Here is a 20,144-nt window from a genome sequence, read left to right as displayed (position 1 = left end):
AAAGTCTACATCAATGGAATGCCGAATACGAAACCCATGTCACTTCACACCTTCATAATTTCGCTCAACTAGCCACGCCGGTCAATGCACGCGCCGATCGGAATGGCTAGCTGATAGTGTTAGTGTGCCAATGTGAATCACCAAAATATGCACAAACAACTATCTTACCTTTTTTACATAAATAAATCTGCTGACTTTGCATACGATTATTGCAAATGTACATATTTTTAGTTTGTTAATGTTAGAATAATTATGTATGTGTAGGTTAAGAAATTGTGTATAAAAGAGAAATAATTTCTTCAATAAATTCAATTATTGACAGACACTCAATGGTGTTATTTGTTTTCATATTTTTTAATATTACATTATTAACATCAGAACTTTTGATGACATAAAATTTATTGTTGATTAGCTACTCTAGCTATATCCTTTGTTCTTTTTTTTCTTCATTTATTTTTCTTCCATGTTTGTTGACGTTCTGGTTGATGATAACCCAATCATCGCTGGCAAAATTTTTTTTCAAAAAACGCCCTCAGTAGGTTCTAACGATATGAAAGTTATTCATCGGAATATACGTAGCCTTAGGCAGAATTTTGATTTATTCTTAAGTCATATCGGTGCATTAGGTTGCCTACCAGATATTATATTTTTAACGGAAATTTGGATCTATTCTTATGAAGTAAGCAACTACAGCATACCTCATTATGCCAATGCGAATGACAGATACAGTGCGGGAGGTGTTGGAGGCTTTGTGCACGATACTTATGAGTGTACCTCAGTAAGTAAAAACCTTTATAGTGCTGATATGCCATCTTTCTCTTAATATAAAAGGCGAACAATTTGTTTTCCTAGGCGTATACAGACTACAATCTGTTCCTATTTCTGCATTTATTCAAGAATACTCCAGTTTCGTGCTGTGTGAAGAAACTACAAACTTTTTTATACTGGGTGATTTTAATTTAGACCTTTTTCATCACTGTAATACAACTGACGACTATTTGGCCTTAATGGCTGGAAATGGTTATACTTCCTACATTAATTAGCCGACGCGCTTAAGTTCGGGTACGTGTATTGATCATATTTTTTGCCGCTTTAATGCAGTACCATATAGATATTGTAATAGTTTTAACATTGACTTGCAAGTTACTGTTCACACGATGACGGGTTTGCAAATAAATGGAATTGTTTTCGACAAACCAAACGCAAACCGTGTTCAAAAATCATATACCACAGTTAATTTCCCTATGCTGAACCATAAGTCATGTTTCGAAAATTGGTCGAATGTCCTCGCTGAAAATGACATATCGGTAGGTTTTTCCATATTTTTAGATACCTTAAACGCGAACATTCTCAACTGTTCGTATACTGTGAATAATCGTAAAACAAATGTAAGACTTAAGCCTTGGATTACTCGCGATCTCCTACAGAAAATAAAGCCCAAAAACCAATTAAGAAAAAAGTGTGCTAAGCATCCTAGTAATAGAAGGCTCCGCACTAGAAACAACAAAATAAGTAATAGCACCAATAAGGCTATACGACTGAGGCGGGAAAACTTCTTTCGAAACATGTTTAATTCAGCACTTGGTAATATTAAAAAAGAATGCGAAGTTGTAAATAATCTTCTTAATCGAAACGTTGAAAAAGATAATGAACGAATAGTATTGCAAACTGCAAGTCAGTCGATTAAGGATGCTGTGGAAGTAGCTAATAAATTAAACACGCACTTTACAATGGTTTGGGAACACAGTATTAACTAACTGCAATTGTCAGTTTGCGACCCATTTATCATCGGGCCAAGATGCTCGAAATAGCTTCTTTTTTGACCCTATCACAGGTTTCGAAATCATAAGCATTATAAAAACCTTAAAAAATTCTAGTTCATGTGGTGAGAATGGTATTTCCAATTTAATTTTAAAAAAGATATATTTTAATGTGGTTGATATACTGATATACTTATTCAACACCAGCATTACTCAGGGTATTTTTCCCGATGGTTTGAAATTTGCGATTGTAATTCCGATCTTGAAAAAAGGGGATAAAAAAGATGTTAATAATTATAGACCTATTTCACTGCTCTCGGCCATATCTAAAGTTTTTGAAAAGGCTGTTAAAACCAGAATTGTTAGTTTTCTAAATAAAGCGAGCTTTTTTAGCTCCATGCATTTTGGTTTTCGTTCTGAACTATCGACAGAAAACGCTCGGATGGAAGAAGTTGAGCTGGTCTCTTTGTGGACATAACAAAAGCCTTTGATATGGGCATAGGGGTGTAATATTGGATAAATTATATAGTGCAGGATTCCGCGGTGTTATGCATAAGTGGCTTAAATCGTATCTATCGGGCAGAATACAAAAAGTTTAAGTAGAATGTAGCTGCAGTAGCTCACAGCTTGTTAATCTGGGCGTTCCCCAAGGCTAAGTTCTTGGCCCAATATTGTTCTTGGTCTATATTAATTCAATATTTAAGCTTCCATTGAGAGGCATGGCCACTGCCTTTGCAGACCATCTTGCAATTGCTTTGAATTAATATGTGACATTAACCATGATATACATTTGTTACGAACCTGGTTCGCTTCACACAAATTGATTGTAAGTAGTAAGACTAGACTTATGTATTTCAGTCATGTTCAGAAAGAACAACCAAGTTATGATGTCATATTTCACTCCGCAGTATGCTCTCGTTTTAACATGCATGATATAGCGTGCACTCAAAGTGACGCGACGAGATCTTTTGATTGTAATAGAAACTGTAGTGAGAGCTGCTTCAGGGTTGAAGTTGTTGAGAATTTCAAATACGTAGGAATTATAAAAGACAACCGCTTGAGTTGGTCTGGGCACATTAATACTCTAAAAAAATACTTTCTTTACACTACTCGTCACTTTTATCGTCTGAAAAAGTTATGTTCTATATCCACTATAAAAACAGTTTACTACGGATATTTAAATCTGAACTGCAATATGGTATCACATGCTGGGGCGGCGCTTCGGCTAATAAGCTGTCAGCGGTGGTAAAAATTCATAAGGGAGTTATAAGGCGCATCTGTAGTGCAAACTATAGGTCTCAATCTATGCTATATTTTAGGAAACTAGATATATTTCCGTGTCGACATCTCTATCTCTACAAAGTTTTAAAAACATTCTTTATGCGGTGTGGCTACCTGGAAAGCTTTACTTGGAAGTCTACAACTTACGAAGAAATCTACTTCCGATGCTACAAATTCCGCATACTAGGGCGTCGCACTTTAGAAGTTTTTACACATACACGTGCAACTCCCTTCCTGCCACTCTACAGGTAATGTAGCATTATGCGTCATGCCTACCTATGCAATACATTTGCGGCATTAGGCATCATGAATTTCTATGCCAATGCATTTTTATGAACAGACCACACGCAGTAATAGCATAATCATATTACAATATTATGCGACATAAATTACATTGACCCGACACAGCGGAAAGCCAACATCAATTGAATGCCGAATACGAAACCCTTGTAAGTTCACACCTTAACATTTTTTCTCAGTCACTCACCCCGGTCAAAACACTTGCCGATCGTAAATGTTAGTTTGTCACCAATATATTTACACACAATTAATTTACATTGTTTACTTTGTTAATGTGAATCACCCAAATATTCATACACAAACATTTTACATGGTTTACATAAATAGCAATCTGCTGACTTTGCATACTATTATTACAAATGTACATATTTTTAGTTTGTTAGTATTAGAACAATTATGAATGTGTAGGTTAAGAAATTATGTATAAAAGAGAAAAGAATTTCTTTAGTAAAATCAATTATTGTCAGACATTGAAGCTGAAACCTTTCGTCTCATTAATTTAAACTTTTCATGGCGGACCTGCCAGCTTGATCAGAACTCAGCAAAACTGCTAAAAGATCTTGCTGGAGGAAAAGAGCCTGCCAGTTTTATCTGCAATAAGCATAAGATTTGCTGACCAAGCAAATATCGCTTAAAAAGATTTAGCTGCTCAGAAATCCTGCCCAGGAAATTTTAAAAACAAAGTATAAAAATTAATAATCTTACCATCCGGGCAAAAGTTGAATTTTAAAGGATCCTGAAATACTAAGCAAATACAAAGGATTACAACGGCTATTGCAGCACAAATAGAATAAAATCAAATCAAATATCAGCATGGGGGCAATGTTATCACAAAAATTCGAAGAAGCAAATGCGGAAGGCAAATAACATTGAAGAACAAAATTAACAGCAGTGGCCAAGGATGAATAAAGCATAAGGCGAAGTGGAATAAACGGATTTCAGCGACACATTTTAAACAGCAATATTCTGAAGGACCAATTGGCAGCATGACTGGCGGAGAGCAGTACTTATAAGTATATTTAGAAATAAATTGGGCGGCCTTTACGGACGCTAAACTATTAGCAAAAACGAAAGTTTTTGCTTAGGATTTTTTTTAAAGTAGGAATCGAAAAATAAATAAAAGGTAAAACGCTCCTTTTCAAAGAAAATTTTAAATATTAAAAGTTAAGAAATTTTTTAACACTATCGATGAAAATGACATAGAAATTAATATTTTGCAAATTGAAAAAAAAAATAAATAAAAATGCTAAACATTTTTTTTTAGTTAAAGAAATTTTTCCAGTTAAGAATAAACATCTTCTTATACGTTAATAAAGTTAACTAGATAACAAGTAAAATGGAATGTTTAGTGTTGTGTATGCAAATTCAAATTTACTAACAACAATGAATTTTTATTCTCAGTGTAAAACTAACTTTTTTAATTGATATATTTGACGTTGTAATTTTTGTAAATATGGCAATGCTGAATTATGCCATCAGAAATAAAAGTTCGTTAGGTTTAGAGCAATCCAAGCGTGCATATCTCAACGGCTACCGAAGTGTGTGAGTGTAACCTAATAATAAACTTAACATTTGGCGACGAGAAAAATACAAATATGGCTGAGGAATTTTACAAAAAATTGTTGGAGGAGCAACGTACCTTCACAATGAATGTGCTAAAAGAGCTGAAGGCGTGGATGGACAGCTTTGCAAAGAGGTCTCCAGGCCAAGATACCACTCTCGTTCCAGCTTTTGCACAATTTACAACCAACAGCAGAAATGATACTCATATTTGGAGCAATTGAAGCAAAATTTCTCTGTTTACGAGGTAATTGACGCCAACAAGCAGAAATCAGTTTTATTAGTTGTAGCCGGTCAATAAATTATTGTAAATACATTTGTGTTATGATAGGCTTTTCTTGACCATAATGTTGCTTTTAGTGCAAGTAAAACTCCACTATTACGTCCCAACGTTTCGCTAAGCACCTTAGCTTCCTCAGCGGCGATACTGCATTTATTTAAATATTTTTTCAATTTACCAACGTAATTTGACATGAAATTATAAAAATAGTTGTTTAAAATTTCAACAAAGTCCAAAAATTAAAACCAAACAAAAAACAATAAACGAAAATGGACTTACATACATATACATATATGTTAAATATTCTATTATAAAAACGTATCGCTAATACCATCTATATGTGGTACAATTGTCAAACTAAACAACAGAATTTAAAGGCATAACAATTGCATTTCCGCGGCTTATTTGTTATGCCTTTATATTCTGTTGTTTAGTTTGACAATTGTACCACATATAGATGGTATTAGCGATACGTTTTTATAATAGAATATTTAACATATATGTATATGTATGTAAGTCCATTTTCGTTTATTGTTTTTTGTTTGGTTTTAATTTTTGGACTTTGTTGAAATTTTAAACAACTATTTTTATAATTTCATGTCAAATTACGTTGGTAAATTGAAAAAATATTTAAATAAATGCAGTATCGCCCCTTTTAAAGTTTAAATTAATGAGACGAAAGGTTTCAGCTTCAATGTCTGACAATAATTGATTTTACTAAAGAAATTCTTTTCTCTTTTATACATAATTTCTTAACCTATACATTCATAATTGTTCTAATACTAACAAACTAAAAATATGTACATTTGTAATAATAGTATGCAAAGTCAGCAGATTGCTATTTATGTAAACCATGTAAAATGTTTGTGTATGTATATTTGGGTGATTCACATTAACAAAGTAAACAATGTAAATTAATTGTGTGTAAATATATTGGTGACAAACTAACATTTACGATCGGCAAGTGTTTTGACCGGGGTGAGTGACTGAGAAAAAATGTTAAGGTGTGAACTTACAAGGGTTTCGTATTCGGCATTCAATTGATGTTGGCTTTCCGCTGTGTCGGGTCAATGTAATTTATGTCGCATAATATTGTAATATGATTATGCTATTACTGCGTGTGGTCTGTTCATAAAAATGCATTGGCATAGAAATTCATGATGCCTAATGCCGCAAATGTATTGCATAGGTAGGCATGACGCATAATGCTACATTACCTGTAGAGTGGCAGGAAGGGAGTTGCACGTGTATGTGTACAAACTTCTAAAGTGCGACGCCCTAGTATGCGGAATTTGTAGCATCGGAAGTAGATTTCTTCGTAAGTTGTAGACTTCCAAGTAAAGCTTTCCAGGTAGCCACACCGCATAAAGAATGTTTTTAAAACTTTGTAGAGATAGAGATGTCGACACGGAAATATATCTAGTTTCCTAAAATATAGCATAGATTGAGACCTATAGTTTGCACTACAGATGCGCCTTATAACTCCCTTATGAATTTTTACCACCGCTGACAGCTTATTAGCCGAAGCGCAGCCCCAGCATGTGATACCATATTGCAGTTCAGATTGAAATATCCGTAGTAAACTGTTTTTATAGTGGATATAGAACATAACTTTTTCAGACGATAAAAGTGACGAGTAGTGTAAAGAAAGTATTTTTTTAGAGTATTAATGTGCTCAGACCAACTCAAGCGATTGTCTTTTATAATTCCTACGTATTTGAAATTCTCAACAACTTCAACCCTGAAGCAGCTCTCACTACAGTTTCTATTACAATCAAAAGATCTCGTCGCGTCACTTTGAGTGCACGCTATATCATGCATGTTAAAACGAGAGCATACTGCGGAGTGAAATATGACATCATAACTTGGTTGTTCTTTCTGAACATGACTGAAATACATAAGTCTAGTCTTACTACTTACAATCAATTTGTGTGAAGCGAACAAGGTTCGTAACAAATGTATATCATGGTTAATGTCACATATTAATTCAAAGCAATTGCAAGATGGTCTGCAAAGGCAGTGGCCATGCCTCTCAATGGAAGCTTAAATATTGAATTAATATAGACCAAGAACAATATTGGGCCAAGAACTTAGCCTTGGGGAACGCCCAGATTAACAAGCTGTGAGCTACTGCAGCTACATTCTACTTAAACTTTTTGTATTCTGCCCGATAGATACGATTTAAGCCACTTATGCATAACACCGCGGAATCCTGCACTATATAATTTATCCAATATTACACCCCTATGCCCATATCAAAGGCTTTTGTTATGTCCACAAAGAGACCAGCTCAACTTCTTTTCTCATCCAGAGCTTTGTAGACGTTGGTGCAAAAATCCATCCGAGCGTTTTCTGTCGATAGTTCAGAACGAAAACCAAAATGCATGGAGCTAAAAAAGCTCGCTTTATTTAGAAAACTAACAATTCTGGTTTTAACAGCCTTTTCAAAAACTTTAGATATGGCCGAGAGCAGTGAAATAGGTCTATAATTATTAACATCTTTCTTATCCCCTTTTTTCAAGATCGGAATTACAATCGCAAATTTCAAACCATCGGGAAAAATACCCTGAGTAATGCTGGTGTTGAATAAGTATATCAGTATATCAACCACATTAAAATATATCTTTTTTAAAATTAAATTGGAAATACCATCCTCACCACATGAACTAGAGTTTTTTAAGGTTTTTATAATGCTTATGATTTCGAAACCTGTGATAGGGTCAAAAAAGAAGCTATTTCGAGCATCTTGGCCCGATAATAAATGGGTCGCAAACTGACAATTGCAGTTAGTTAATACTGTGTTCCCAAACCGTTGTAAAGTGCGTGTTTAATTTATTAGCTACTTCCACAGCATCCTTAATCGACTGACTTGCAGTTTGCAATACTATTCGCTCATTATCTTTTTCAACGTTTCGATTAAGAAGATTATTTACAACTTCGCATTCTTTTTTAATATTACCAAGTGCTGAATTAAACATGTTTCGAAAGAAGTTTTCCCGCCTCAGTCGTATAGCCTTATTGGTGCTATTACTTATTTTGTTGTTTCTAGTGCGGAGCCTTCTATTACTAGGATGCTCAGCACACTTTTTTCTTAATTGGTTTTTGGGCTTTATTTTCTGTAGGAGATCGCAAGTAATCCAAGGCTTAAGTCTTACATTTGTTTTACGATTATTCACAGTATACGAACAGTTGAGAATGTTCGCGTTTAAGGTATCTAAAAATATGGAAAAAGCTACCGATATGTCATTTTCAGCGAGGACATTCGACCAATTTTCGAAACATGACTTATGGTTCAGCATAGGGAAATTAACTTTGGTATATGATTTTTGAACACGGTTTGCGTTTGGTTTGTCGAAAACAATTCCATTTATTTGCAAACCCGTCATCGTGTGAACAGTAACTTGCAAGTCAATGTTAAAACTATTACAATATCTATATGGTACTGCATTAAAGCGGCAAAAAATATGATCAATACACGTACCCGAACTTAAGCGCGTCGGCTAATTAATGTAGGAAGTATAACCATTTCCAGCCATTAAGGCCAAATAGTCGTCAGTTGTATTACAGTGATGAAAAAGGTCTAAATTAAAATCACCCAGTATAAAAAAGTTTGTAGTTTCTTCACACAGCACGAAACTGGAGTATTCTTGAATAAATGCAGAAATAGGAACAGATTGTAGTCTGTATACCCCTAGGAAAACAAATTGTTCGCCTTTTATATTAAGAGAAAGATGGCATATTAGCACTATAAAGGTTTTTACTTACTGAGGTACACTCATAAGTATCGTGCACAAAGACTCCAACACCTCCCGCACTGTATCTGTCATTCGCATTGGCATAATGAGGTACGCTGTAGTTGCTTACTTCATAAGAATAGATCCAAATTTCCGTTAAAAATATAATATCTGGTAGGCAACCTAATGCACCGATATGACTTAAGAATAAATCAAAATTCTGCCTAAGGCTACGTATATTCCGATGAATAACTTTCATATCGTTAGAACCTACTGAGGGCGTTTTTTGAAAAAAAATTTTGCCAGCGATGATTGGGTTATCATCAATCAGAACGTCAACAAACATGGAAGAAAAATAAATGAAGAAAAAAAAGAACAAAGGATATAGCTACAGAGTAGCTAATCAACAATAAATTTTATGTCATCAAAAGTTCTGATGTTAATAATGTAATATTAAAAAATATGAAAACAAATAACACCATTGAGTGTCTGTCAATAATTGAATTTATTGAAGAAATTATTTCTCTTTTATACACAATTTCTTAACCTACACATACATAATTATTCTAACATTAACAAACTAAAAATATGTACATTTGCAATAATCGTATGCAAATTCAGCAGATTTATTTATGTAAAAAAGGTAAGATAGTTGTTTGTGCATATTTTGGTGATTCACATTGACAAAGGCAACAATGTAAAATAGTTGTGTGTGAATATTTTGGTTATTCAGGCATAAAGGCATAACAATTGCATTTCCCCGGCTTATTTGTTATGCCTTTAAATTCTGTTGTTTAGTTTGACAATTGTACCACATATAGATGGTATTAGCGATACGTTTTTATAATAGAATATTTAACATATATGTATATGTATGTAAGTCCATTTTCGTTTATTGTTTTTTGTTTGGTTTTAATTTTTGGACTTTGTTGAAATTTTAAACAACTATTTTTATAATTTCATGTCAAATTACGTTGGTAATTTGAAAAAATATTTAAATAAATGCAGTTTCGCCCCTGAGGAAGCTAAGGTGCTTAGCGAAACGTTGGGACGTAATAGTGGAGTTTTACTTGCACTAAAAGCAACACAAAAAAGAAATCATTTTTCTTATCTTGGTTGCGCAATGACGCTTACGAAACTATCAAAAAGCTGGTCGGTGTGGACGAGTTACAAAAACAAACATTTAGTGAGCTCTCAGCAAAACTAACAGAGTTTTATAAAGAAAAAGTCCATGTAGTTGCAGCTCGTTATGAATTTCATAAAGCTGAAATGGGTAGTCGTACATATAAAGGATGGATTGCCGAACTACGAAGCATAGCCCGGCAATGTGATTTTGGGTGCAAAAAAGAAAATTGTCTACATGATTTCTCCGATGACATGATCAGGGACAAATTAATTTTGAAGTCACCGCATGATGCAGTTCGTACAGCTGCATTAGAAAAGCCGCAGTCAACGTTGGCAGAAATGAAACAACAACTAAAACTGTAAGTACAATCAAAGACAAAACGAACACTGCAAATGAAATAGACAGCAACGGAGTTTATTCGATGACAACAAAAAACACAGAAAAATCAAATATGCGTAACAAAAACAAAAAATCTAATAAAAAACTGAAATACCGTTCATGCACAGGTTGTGGAGTCTCACATAATCGTGATGATTGCAAATTTAAAAACGCTATTTGCAGAGGTTGCGGTAAAACAGGTCATATCATAGCTGTGTGTTTATCGAATGAAAAAAAGAACGAACATAAGCAGAACAAAGTTACCAAAAACAACAAAAGTGAGAAAGGTGACAAAATAGAATATATTTCAACGGCATTTTCGGTAGCTAGCCCAGCAAGCAACAAAAGTAAGAAACGTTTTGTGCAAGTTTTGGTTAACGGCAAAACGATTGAGTTTCAGATGGATTCTGGTGCCGAAGTCTCAGTAATAACACTAGACGCTTACGAAATGTTAAATAAACTGCCAATAAAACAATGTTCGCTTGCACTATACCAGTACGGTCATACGCAAATCGAAACTTAGGGAGAAATCTCTACAAAAATTCGATACGGGTCAGTAGAAAAATACTGCCTTTAGTAGTTTCTAATGTGCGCGGTTCTAGCAATTTATTTGGGGTAGATTTATTTGAAGAATTGGGCTTCAAAATTGTGTAAGTTTATATCTTGGCTGTCAGGTCGGTCGAAAAGTTGCAAACACTTCTGACTACCTTCGAAGAGGTGTTTACACCAGCACTTGGTACAATGAATTTAGTCAAAGCTTCGGTTAAACTTAAGCAAAACACAGTGCCTAAGTTCAGTAATAGAAGGCCCAATCCTTTTGCACACCTGCCGAAATTTAAAGAGGAAGCTCAACGGTTATCACAAGCAGGTATTTCGCAGCAAATTACCTTCAGCGACTGGGCATCTCCTATTGTGTTAGCAACAAAACCAGACGGATCGATACGCATCTGTGGAGATTTTAAAAAAGGGGTGAACCAGCAGATTGATGTAGATCAATATCCTTTACCTACTAGAGAGTGCCTGCTGCATACAATTCGACATGGCAAATATTTTTCTAAGATTGACTTGCGTGATGCATACCTGCAAATGGAGCTCGACGAAGATTCGAAAAAAATTCTGGTGGTCAACACACCGCTTGGGTTATTTCAGTACCAGCGATTACTGTATGGAGTGGCAAGCGCCCCAACCATGTTTCAGAAACATCTAGAGCAGCTATTGTGTGGAGTTGATGGATGCGCAAATTACATAGATGACATTATCATCGCCGGTGCAAACGAACAAGAACACCTTGAGCGCTTAGCCAAAGTGCTTCAGATCCACAAAGCAGCGGGTATCAAATGCAAGAAAGAGAAATGCGAGTTTCTCAAAACGAAATTAACATACTTGGGTCGTGAAATAAGCGCAGATGGTATTCTGCCTGACGAATCGGGTATTCATGCAGTGAAGAACTTGCGACGGCCAACAAACTTGAAAGAGCTTGAGGCATTTATGGGCAAAATAAATTATTACCATAATTTCATACCAAACTATTCTCAACTTGCAGCACCTATTAACAGATTGTGGCAAAAAAGTGTGACGTTCCAGTGGAAGTCCGAACAAGAAAATGCGTTCAACATTCTCAAGGGACATATAGTTAAGGCTACGATGCTAGCCCATTTTCGAGAAGACTTGCCAATAGTTGTTGCTAAGGACGCATCATCGTATGGGGTTGGAGCCGTGCTTTCGCACATACATCCAGATAGTACGGAGCAACCGATCGCTTTTGCCTCGAAGACCCTTAACCGTCATCAAGAAAACTATAGCCAAATTGAAAGGGAGGGTTTGGCAATAATATTCGGAGTGAAAAAATTTCATAAGTTTTTATACGGGCACAAGTTTACGCATATTACGGATCACAAACCATTAGTCAGTATATTTAGCCCAGATAAAAGCCTTCCAACAATGACGGCACAACGTATACAACGGTGGGCTATTACGCTCATGGGGTACCAATTCGAAATTAAGTATCGCAAAACAACCGATCATGCAAATGCAGACGCTTTATCGAGATTGCCATCGGGTCCTTATGAAGATTTCGACAATGGCGAAATTAATCAAGTTGCTACTATTGGAACTCCAATTAATGCTGATCTCATTCGCGCAAGCACCAAAAGTGAGCCAATAATGCAGAAAATTAAACAATACTTTCAGAACGGGTGGCCTGAGAAGTTGAATCCGAACGACGAGGATCTTCGGCCGTATTTTGCTCGTAAGTGGTCATTAATTGTTTAAAATGATTTCGTTTTATTACAGAGTGACGCCACACGGGTAACTATCCCACACTCATTGCGTGAACAAGTTTTGCGTCATCTACATGACGGACATTGGGGTGTGGTCAAAATGAAGCAACTGGCACGACAACACTGTTGGTGGGCCGGTATCGACAAGGACATCGAGAGGGTAGCAGATGGATGTGAAAACTGCAAACTAGCTGGTCCAAGTGATAGGCGGCAATATTCTAGCTGGCCTGAACCTCAAGCACCTTGGCAAAGGGTCCACATTGACTTTTCTGGTCCAATTTTTGCTTCAATGTGTCTTCTGTGCATAGACTCGTTCTCGCAATTTCCATTTGTTTGCGAGCTCGCAAATACTTCGACAGAATCGACGATTTTCGCATTAACTACCATTTTTGCTGCTGAAGGTTTGCCGGAGACTATCGTAAGTGCCAATGGCCCACAACTTACAGCCGAAGCTTTCAAAATGTTCTGTGCTCAAAACGCTATAAAGCACATCACCATGGCACCGTTTCATCCACCCTCCAATGGGCTGGCTGAAAGATTTGTACGTACCTTCAAAACTTCTGTAAAAAAGAATTTAGATGACGGATTGCAAGTAAGCGAAGCCGTACTAAAATTTGTTACGTCGTATCGTACTATGCCGAATGCAAAGGGCGTATCACCAGCACATCTTTTACATAGTCGGCCTGTACGTACTCTCTTTTCGCAAATGTTTTCGGTGAAAACTGACAAAAAAGATTTTAGAGAAACTACAACCAAATTTTCTCCTAAGGAAAGTGTTTACAACCGTAACTATGGTCGTGGAGAAAAATGGTTAAAAGGGTTCGTAGACAGGCGCTTGGGAAAAGTGATGTACGTAGTAAAAACTAGTATGGGCTACTATAAATGACACCAGAATCAAATGAAAAGTCGACATGTGAACAACGAAATATCAGCTGATGATAAAATAGGAGAAACTGATCCAGTTACCAACTTATTGCTACCAGATACTACGGCGAATGCAGATAATGAGCATTCTCAAGAACAGTCAACAAGTCCAAAAGAAGTTCGTCGAAGCAGCCTTATGCGCAAATCGGTACACCGCTATCAAGCAGAAGATTTTCGAAATTAAAGCGGGGGATGGTGTTGTGTATGCAAATTCAAATTTACTAACAACAATGAATTTTTATTCTCAGTGTAAAACTAACTTTATTAATTGATATATTTGACGTTGTAATTTTTGTAAATATGGCAATGCTGAATTATGCCATCAGAAATAAAAAGTCATTAGGTTTAGAGCAATCCAAGCGTGCATATCTCAACGGCTACCGAAGTGTGTGAGTATAACCTAATAATAAACTTAACATTTAGGACATTTTTTTAAAACAGTCAGTTAACTTCCAACAGTTTCACCTATCCCTTTAAAGAAACCCATAGGACATTTTATAATTTTTTTTTCAATGGAAAGGGACTTTCCAGATTTCCCCCTCCAATGGTGGGACGAAAATACATTACACACTAAGGACTTAAAAAAGGAACTAGAAGGGTTAAAGAAATTGTGGAAAATAAAAGGAATAGAAAGCGGACCCACAATAGAAGATATAATAAATCCCACACCCAAGGTAGAAGAAATAATGAGAATGATTAGGAGAGTGTTCCCCGAAAATGCTAAATGTTAAGCTATAGCAGCACCTAATAATTTTTTTTTTTGACTCTGAAAATTAAAATGAATTAAAAATTTTTTTTTATAAACTATATTAAGCTAATAAACCTAATGAAAACATAGGATAAATAATAAAATCATAATTTTATCAAAAATTAAACTTAGTTCATTTCTCAGAGAGATAATTATAGAAAATTTTCAGCATGGCTTGGGGGACAAAGATTGCGCAAGGCATCAAGATAGTGATAGCCGGATATGAACTAAGGAAGGAAAATTCAGCAAGTTCAGATAATAAAGTATCTGAAAATAGGATAGTTGTTTTGCGGGGCAGTGTGGACCCGGGGAAGTCGGGCGTGTGCGTTGCTGGGGCTAGCTGCTGGCTCTTGAACGTTCCAAAAAAGAAGAAGGAGCCAAGACCGCGAACAAGTCCGCGGCACCTGCCGATAGCTAACTTTCGTTGAGTTTTTCCCCTTCAAAGTTAGCTCTCGGCTGGTGTTAGCCGTTACCGGTATTAATAACAAAATAATTAATGTCCGTGTTAGGGTGGTCCGAAATATTTATGCTGGTGGCCTAAACATGCCGGCCCCCTTGCCGCGAGCAACTTGAAACTCGGTGAGTACGCCAGCAACCTTCCCAAGGCAGGATAAACTAAATAAATTAAAAATATGATATGTATGTATAATTGCATGGTAAGTGCGATCTCCGCTGGACATCCGTGCTTTCAATACTGCAGCCTCGCTGAGCTGTGGATGAAAGAGAAAAGCGTTAGTGTTCAAGTACGTGGGATTGCTTGGTTTAAAATGCACCTTGTGGTATAATTAAAGTGTTTATAGTGGGTGGGCTCCAGACACGACGAGGCCGAAAATTGTGGCTTGGGTGAGGAGCCCACCGACAGTCGACGCGGGTGTGCCGCCGACCATAATACTTGCGTAGACGTCGGCGCCCAAAGTGAGCAACACTGGCGACGATCGGTAAAACGTCGGATAGGCCAGCTTCATGAACTGGATTGGGCCCGCTACCGACGGGTCCAGATTTGCCGTGGGGTTTAACCTGGCATAGTTTGCTATTTCGGTGGCTTGGGTCGTAGTTCCGCATCGTCACGCTGTTTACCAGTAGGGCGGTGCGATGGGCGGAAAGGACGTGTATCCGCGCCATCCCCGATTTGTAAGCGAGCGAAAGCGCCGTACATAGGCGAGCGGTTCTCGGGTCTCTCATGACGTAATGGTGGCCGGAATCGCGGCGTTTCTAAGCTGCCCGATTGGGCTACCTCTGCTGCATTGACCAGCCTCTCTTCTTCCTCGACTTGCTGGGCCCATGATTTCGTTTGCTCCGTGACATGGATGGAGAGGACCCCCTCCGAGCTCGCATCGTCGTCGTCGTGCTTGCTTTGAGGTGGCGACGGCTGATCCCCGTCCATATGTAGCGTCGTGTGATGTGGTTCACTGCAACGTCGGCATCGGTCTTGGCTGGGGCATATTTCTAGGCGGTGGAACGGGGATAGGCAGTTGGGACAATAGCGGTGAATGAGTATTGCACGTAGTCGCTCCTCAGTCGACATACCACGGTAAATTGGGCACAATCGTACTCCGTGCGGTTTGGTGCACAGACGGTAAGCGATTGGGCCGTGCCTCGGTTTTGGAGCGTTTGAATGCAAATCCAGGCATGTCTGGAAGTGGTAGCGTTTAGTAATATCGCTGCATAGGTTGGTTGGGTGGCTAATGGCCGGAGACCAGGGGTCGATTCTGGCTGACATATTGGTTGGCGTACTCGGGATAAGGGATTCATGTGGAGTGCATAATCTTATTAGGTTATTCTTATTTTATATGCTTGTGGTGGTTGAAAACACTATTAGACCATTAGTAAATCCTTTATTTAGATAGTACGCCTAAATGGATATTCTATTTTGTTGAATATTTTCAACAGGGTGAAAAATGTTATATTGAAAATAATCAAAAACAGTTAAATGAGGTTACCGAACATAAACTATGGCAATTGTATTTTTTTTCCATTTGTTTCCTTTCCTGATGCAGGCAATCAGCGTTTATATGCGCGATGATTTGGGTAAAAGATGGTATCACGTGTTACCCATGTATTTTCAATGCTCTTTGTGAATCAGAGCTGGTTAATAAGATTGTCGTTTAAGCGACTTAGTGCAGATAAAATGTGCGACAGATGTAAAGAGGCCTTTATTCGCTGTCTGGGAACACTCTTTGTGTTGATTTGGGCCATGTTGTGTGAGAATCACAAATTGTGGTGTGTTTGTTGATTTCAACACAACCCTGGCGGGAATAGCCTACACTATCGAGTGTGGCAATTTGTAGAGCTGTCAGTTGATAACTCCTCTACTCATTGGAGTCAGACAGCTGTGCGGTGCTGCCAATTTGGCAGCGAGATGATACATAATGGTCATGTCACGAAATTATTTAGGAAAAACTCGCGTCTGAGTTCTGACGCGGCATAAAATTTATAGTATTTTCTAAAAAGTTTAATTTCTCCCTTGTTTGTAGTATCCAAAGCATATATGAGACTACTTTATTCTTGCTTGGATTTCAAGCTGAAAAGACAGACGAAACGTTATCGGAACTTCAATACACAAAAACAATCCCTATCATGAAAGCGAGACCACTATTGAGTGTGACATGTTTCTGTTTATGTTTTACATTTTAATTTTGCACTAACCTTTTTAACAAGGAAAACAATGCAAATAAACCGCGAAAATTATTTCGGTCTCGAATGGTTCACTTTTTTCATAAGAAGGTTGATCCTGATTGCGTTTTGTGAACCAAATTTTCAAACTACAAACTTTTTTCAAAAAAAATAAGGAAGAAAAAAACGGCCGAATGTCAAAAAAAAACTATCGAAATACAACCTGGTGCGTTTGTTTTCAGTGAAACCAGGCTGTATCTTCGGGGTTTTCGTTAGTTGATTTTTTTTTTGTTCGGTTACTAACACTCGAGTTTGTTGGATCCCGCGGATCCGACTTGTAATCCCATGGGGCCGCGCGCAATGTGTTCACGGCGTAAGAAGAGACAAAAGCAAATGTCATCGAGTGGCAACCTTGATTCGTTCATTCAAAATGTCATTTATTCATAGAAATGAGTATAGATACATTTTGAATGAATTTTCACTATGAAGAAAAACTTGTGATGGGTAAGTATAAGTATGCCAGTATCGGTCCCTTTTTATAATTTTGTAAAATTTTCTAATTTCTTTTTCCCTTTTTCTTTCATTTCAGCTGATTACTAATCCTTCGCAAGAGCACGCTCTGATATTGGAAATATCAATAAATTCGGGAAAATACAGAATTTCCTCAATGATTCGGCTTATAAGGAAATATAGAACATAGCGAAAATTTTAATATACGTTTATGTATGGAACGCCGTCTACGTATGCCATTTTTGGATCCACAGACCCGTGGCGCACAGTCCCATTGTGCTCTATTCATGTAACAACGGCAACGAATGCCCGGATTTCGTGGTGGACAAATATAAACATATCCATCGGTACGTTGGCGTAAACCAAAGCGGCATTAACATGAATTCGTGCTCGTTAGCCTCTTCGTAGCTCTACATATTTGACATTTTGTCCAGCGGCTTTAGCACCATAGTGAAAATTTTTGTATCTCCGAAAATGACTGCCTTTGAAGAATTAGGTGTTTTACTGGAAATTGCCAGGGCAATCGAAGAAATGGAATGGACCTTGCCGACCGATGTACAGGCTGAAGCAATACCGCTCATTCTCGGAGGTGGCGATGTACTTTATGGCCGCCGAAACTGGTTCTGGTAAAACAGGAGCTTTCTGTTTACCTATTTTGCAAATAGTTTGGGAAACATTACGTGATTTAGAGGAGGGAAAAGTTAGCAAAACTGTTGCTGCTGGTGGCGCTATTGCACCATGGACAATGTCGTTCTTTGATCGTGGGGCAGCACTTGCTGTAACACCAGATGGAATGCGTTGTCAATCGCGTGAGTTTAAAGAATGGCATGGTTGCCGTGCAACCATCGGCGTCCGTGACAAAGGAAAATTCTATTATGAAGCTACTGTCACTGACGAAGGCCTTTGTCGTGTGGGTTGGTCTACTGAGCAAGCCGATCTAGATCTTGGTACATGTCGTAATGGTTATGGCTTTGGTGGCACAGGAAAAAAATCCAATAATCCTCAATTTGATGATTATGGGGAAGCATTTGGTAAAAAAGATGTGATTGGCTGCTTTCTCGATTTGCAGGCCAATGAAATTGTGTTTGCCAAGAATGGCAAAGGTCTTGGTGTAGCTTTTCGTATACCTGAAAATCAACGTAATGAAACATTTTATCCAGCTGTTGTGTTGAAAAATGCTGAAATGTTGTTTAATTTTGGTAAAAGCGAATTTATGTATCCACTAAAGAATGGTTTCATGGCGGTTTGCCTAGCAGGTGCTGAACGTTCTAAAGCAAATCCGCTTGCTAGTCCTGCAACAAATACAGCAGCCAATCAGCCAGCACCTAATGCACCACAGGCCATTATTATCGAGCCGAGTCATGAATTAGCTGAACAAACTTATAATCAAATTGAAAAATTTCGAGTACATTTAGGCAATCCGGATGTGCGTTCGCTGTTACTGATTGGTGGTGTTAAGTTAGAAACGCAGAAAAGTTCACTACAACAAGGTCTCCATATTGTAGTCGGTACACCTGGACGGCTTGAAGAGATGATTAGTAGTGGGTTTGTGTCGTTGACATATTGCAGATTCTTTGTTCTGGATGAAGCTAATTTTTGCAATTGTTGTAGTGGTTGTAAGGGTGATTGGTTCTGGCTGACCATACGCGTCATAACCGGTATGGTTTGCTGTTGTTCCTTCATTGGTGATGACGAAGGACCTTGTGATGAATCTTGATCATCGTGTTCCTCATATTCGCCATACGGTTGCATATAATCCATATATTGTTCGGGTAAACTTTCCAAAAAGGTTTTACAAATCTTGTACAATATCTGGTATCCACAAGGATAAACCATTCGGTTTCACTAATTATTGGCCAGCTTTTGTGCAAAACCTGTAAGTGTATTTCAGGGAATCTATTAAGCCAACGATTATCGGCAATGAATAAGTATAATAGTGACAATGATATTGGTGGCAATGATGATAATAAACACACAACTTCCCGTTTAAACTAACAAAGAAATTAGATTGAGTTGTTTAAGAAGGAAAGAGGGGGAGGAGAGAACATGGGGAAGAGGACTTACTCACTTGGCATGGCAATGATGAAGCAAGTGCAAAGGGTATTGATTGGTATGCAAATTGAAATTGATTTATGTTGAACAGTGACTGTCAATTCAGGCAAAAGCCTTAGAGTACACTAGAGTAGTCGGCGAAAATACAACCTTTTCCGGCTCGAAGGACCAATGTTTTGCGGGGCAGTGTGGACCCGGGGAAGTCGGGCGTGTGCGTTGCTGGGGCTAGCTGCTGGCTCTTGAACGTTCCAAAAAAGAAGAAGGAGCCAAGACCGCGAACAAGTCCGCGGCACCTGCCGATAGCTAAATTTCGTTGAGTTTTTCCCCTTCAAAGTTAGCTCTCGGCTGGTGTTAGCCGTTACCGGTATTAATAACAAAATATTTAATGTGCGTGTTAGGGTGGCCCGAAATATTCAGGCTGGTGGCCTAAACAATAGTAAAATATGAGCCACCAGACCAACTAGACACAAAAATTACCCCAAAAATTCCAGATGTTTGGATAGGAGCAATGATTTGCGTAGTCGGGCTATTGATCATTGCAATGGCCACGATACTAAGAAAATATTTGAAAATCAAATATATGCAATTGAAAAACGTGC

At 37.6% G+C, this 20,144-nt stretch overlaps 1 pseudogene; it reads left to right on the top strand.

The window, feature by feature from the left end:
- Positions 1-17,967: 17,967 nt before the first annotated feature.
- Positions 17,968-19,210, top strand: LOC137236098 (ATP-dependent RNA helicase Ddx1-like; annotated as a pseudogene).
- Positions 19,211-20,144: the final 934 nt, after the last annotated feature.

Source organism: Eurosta solidaginis, unplaced genomic scaffold (assembly GCF_040869045.1).
Source record: "Eurosta solidaginis isolate ZX-2024a unplaced genomic scaffold, ASM4086904v1 ctg00001215.1, whole genome shotgun sequence".
NCBI classification, from domain to species: domain Eukaryota; kingdom Metazoa; phylum Arthropoda; class Insecta; order Diptera; family Tephritidae; genus Eurosta; species Eurosta solidaginis.
This window is presented reverse-complemented; position numbering and strand designations above follow the sequence as displayed.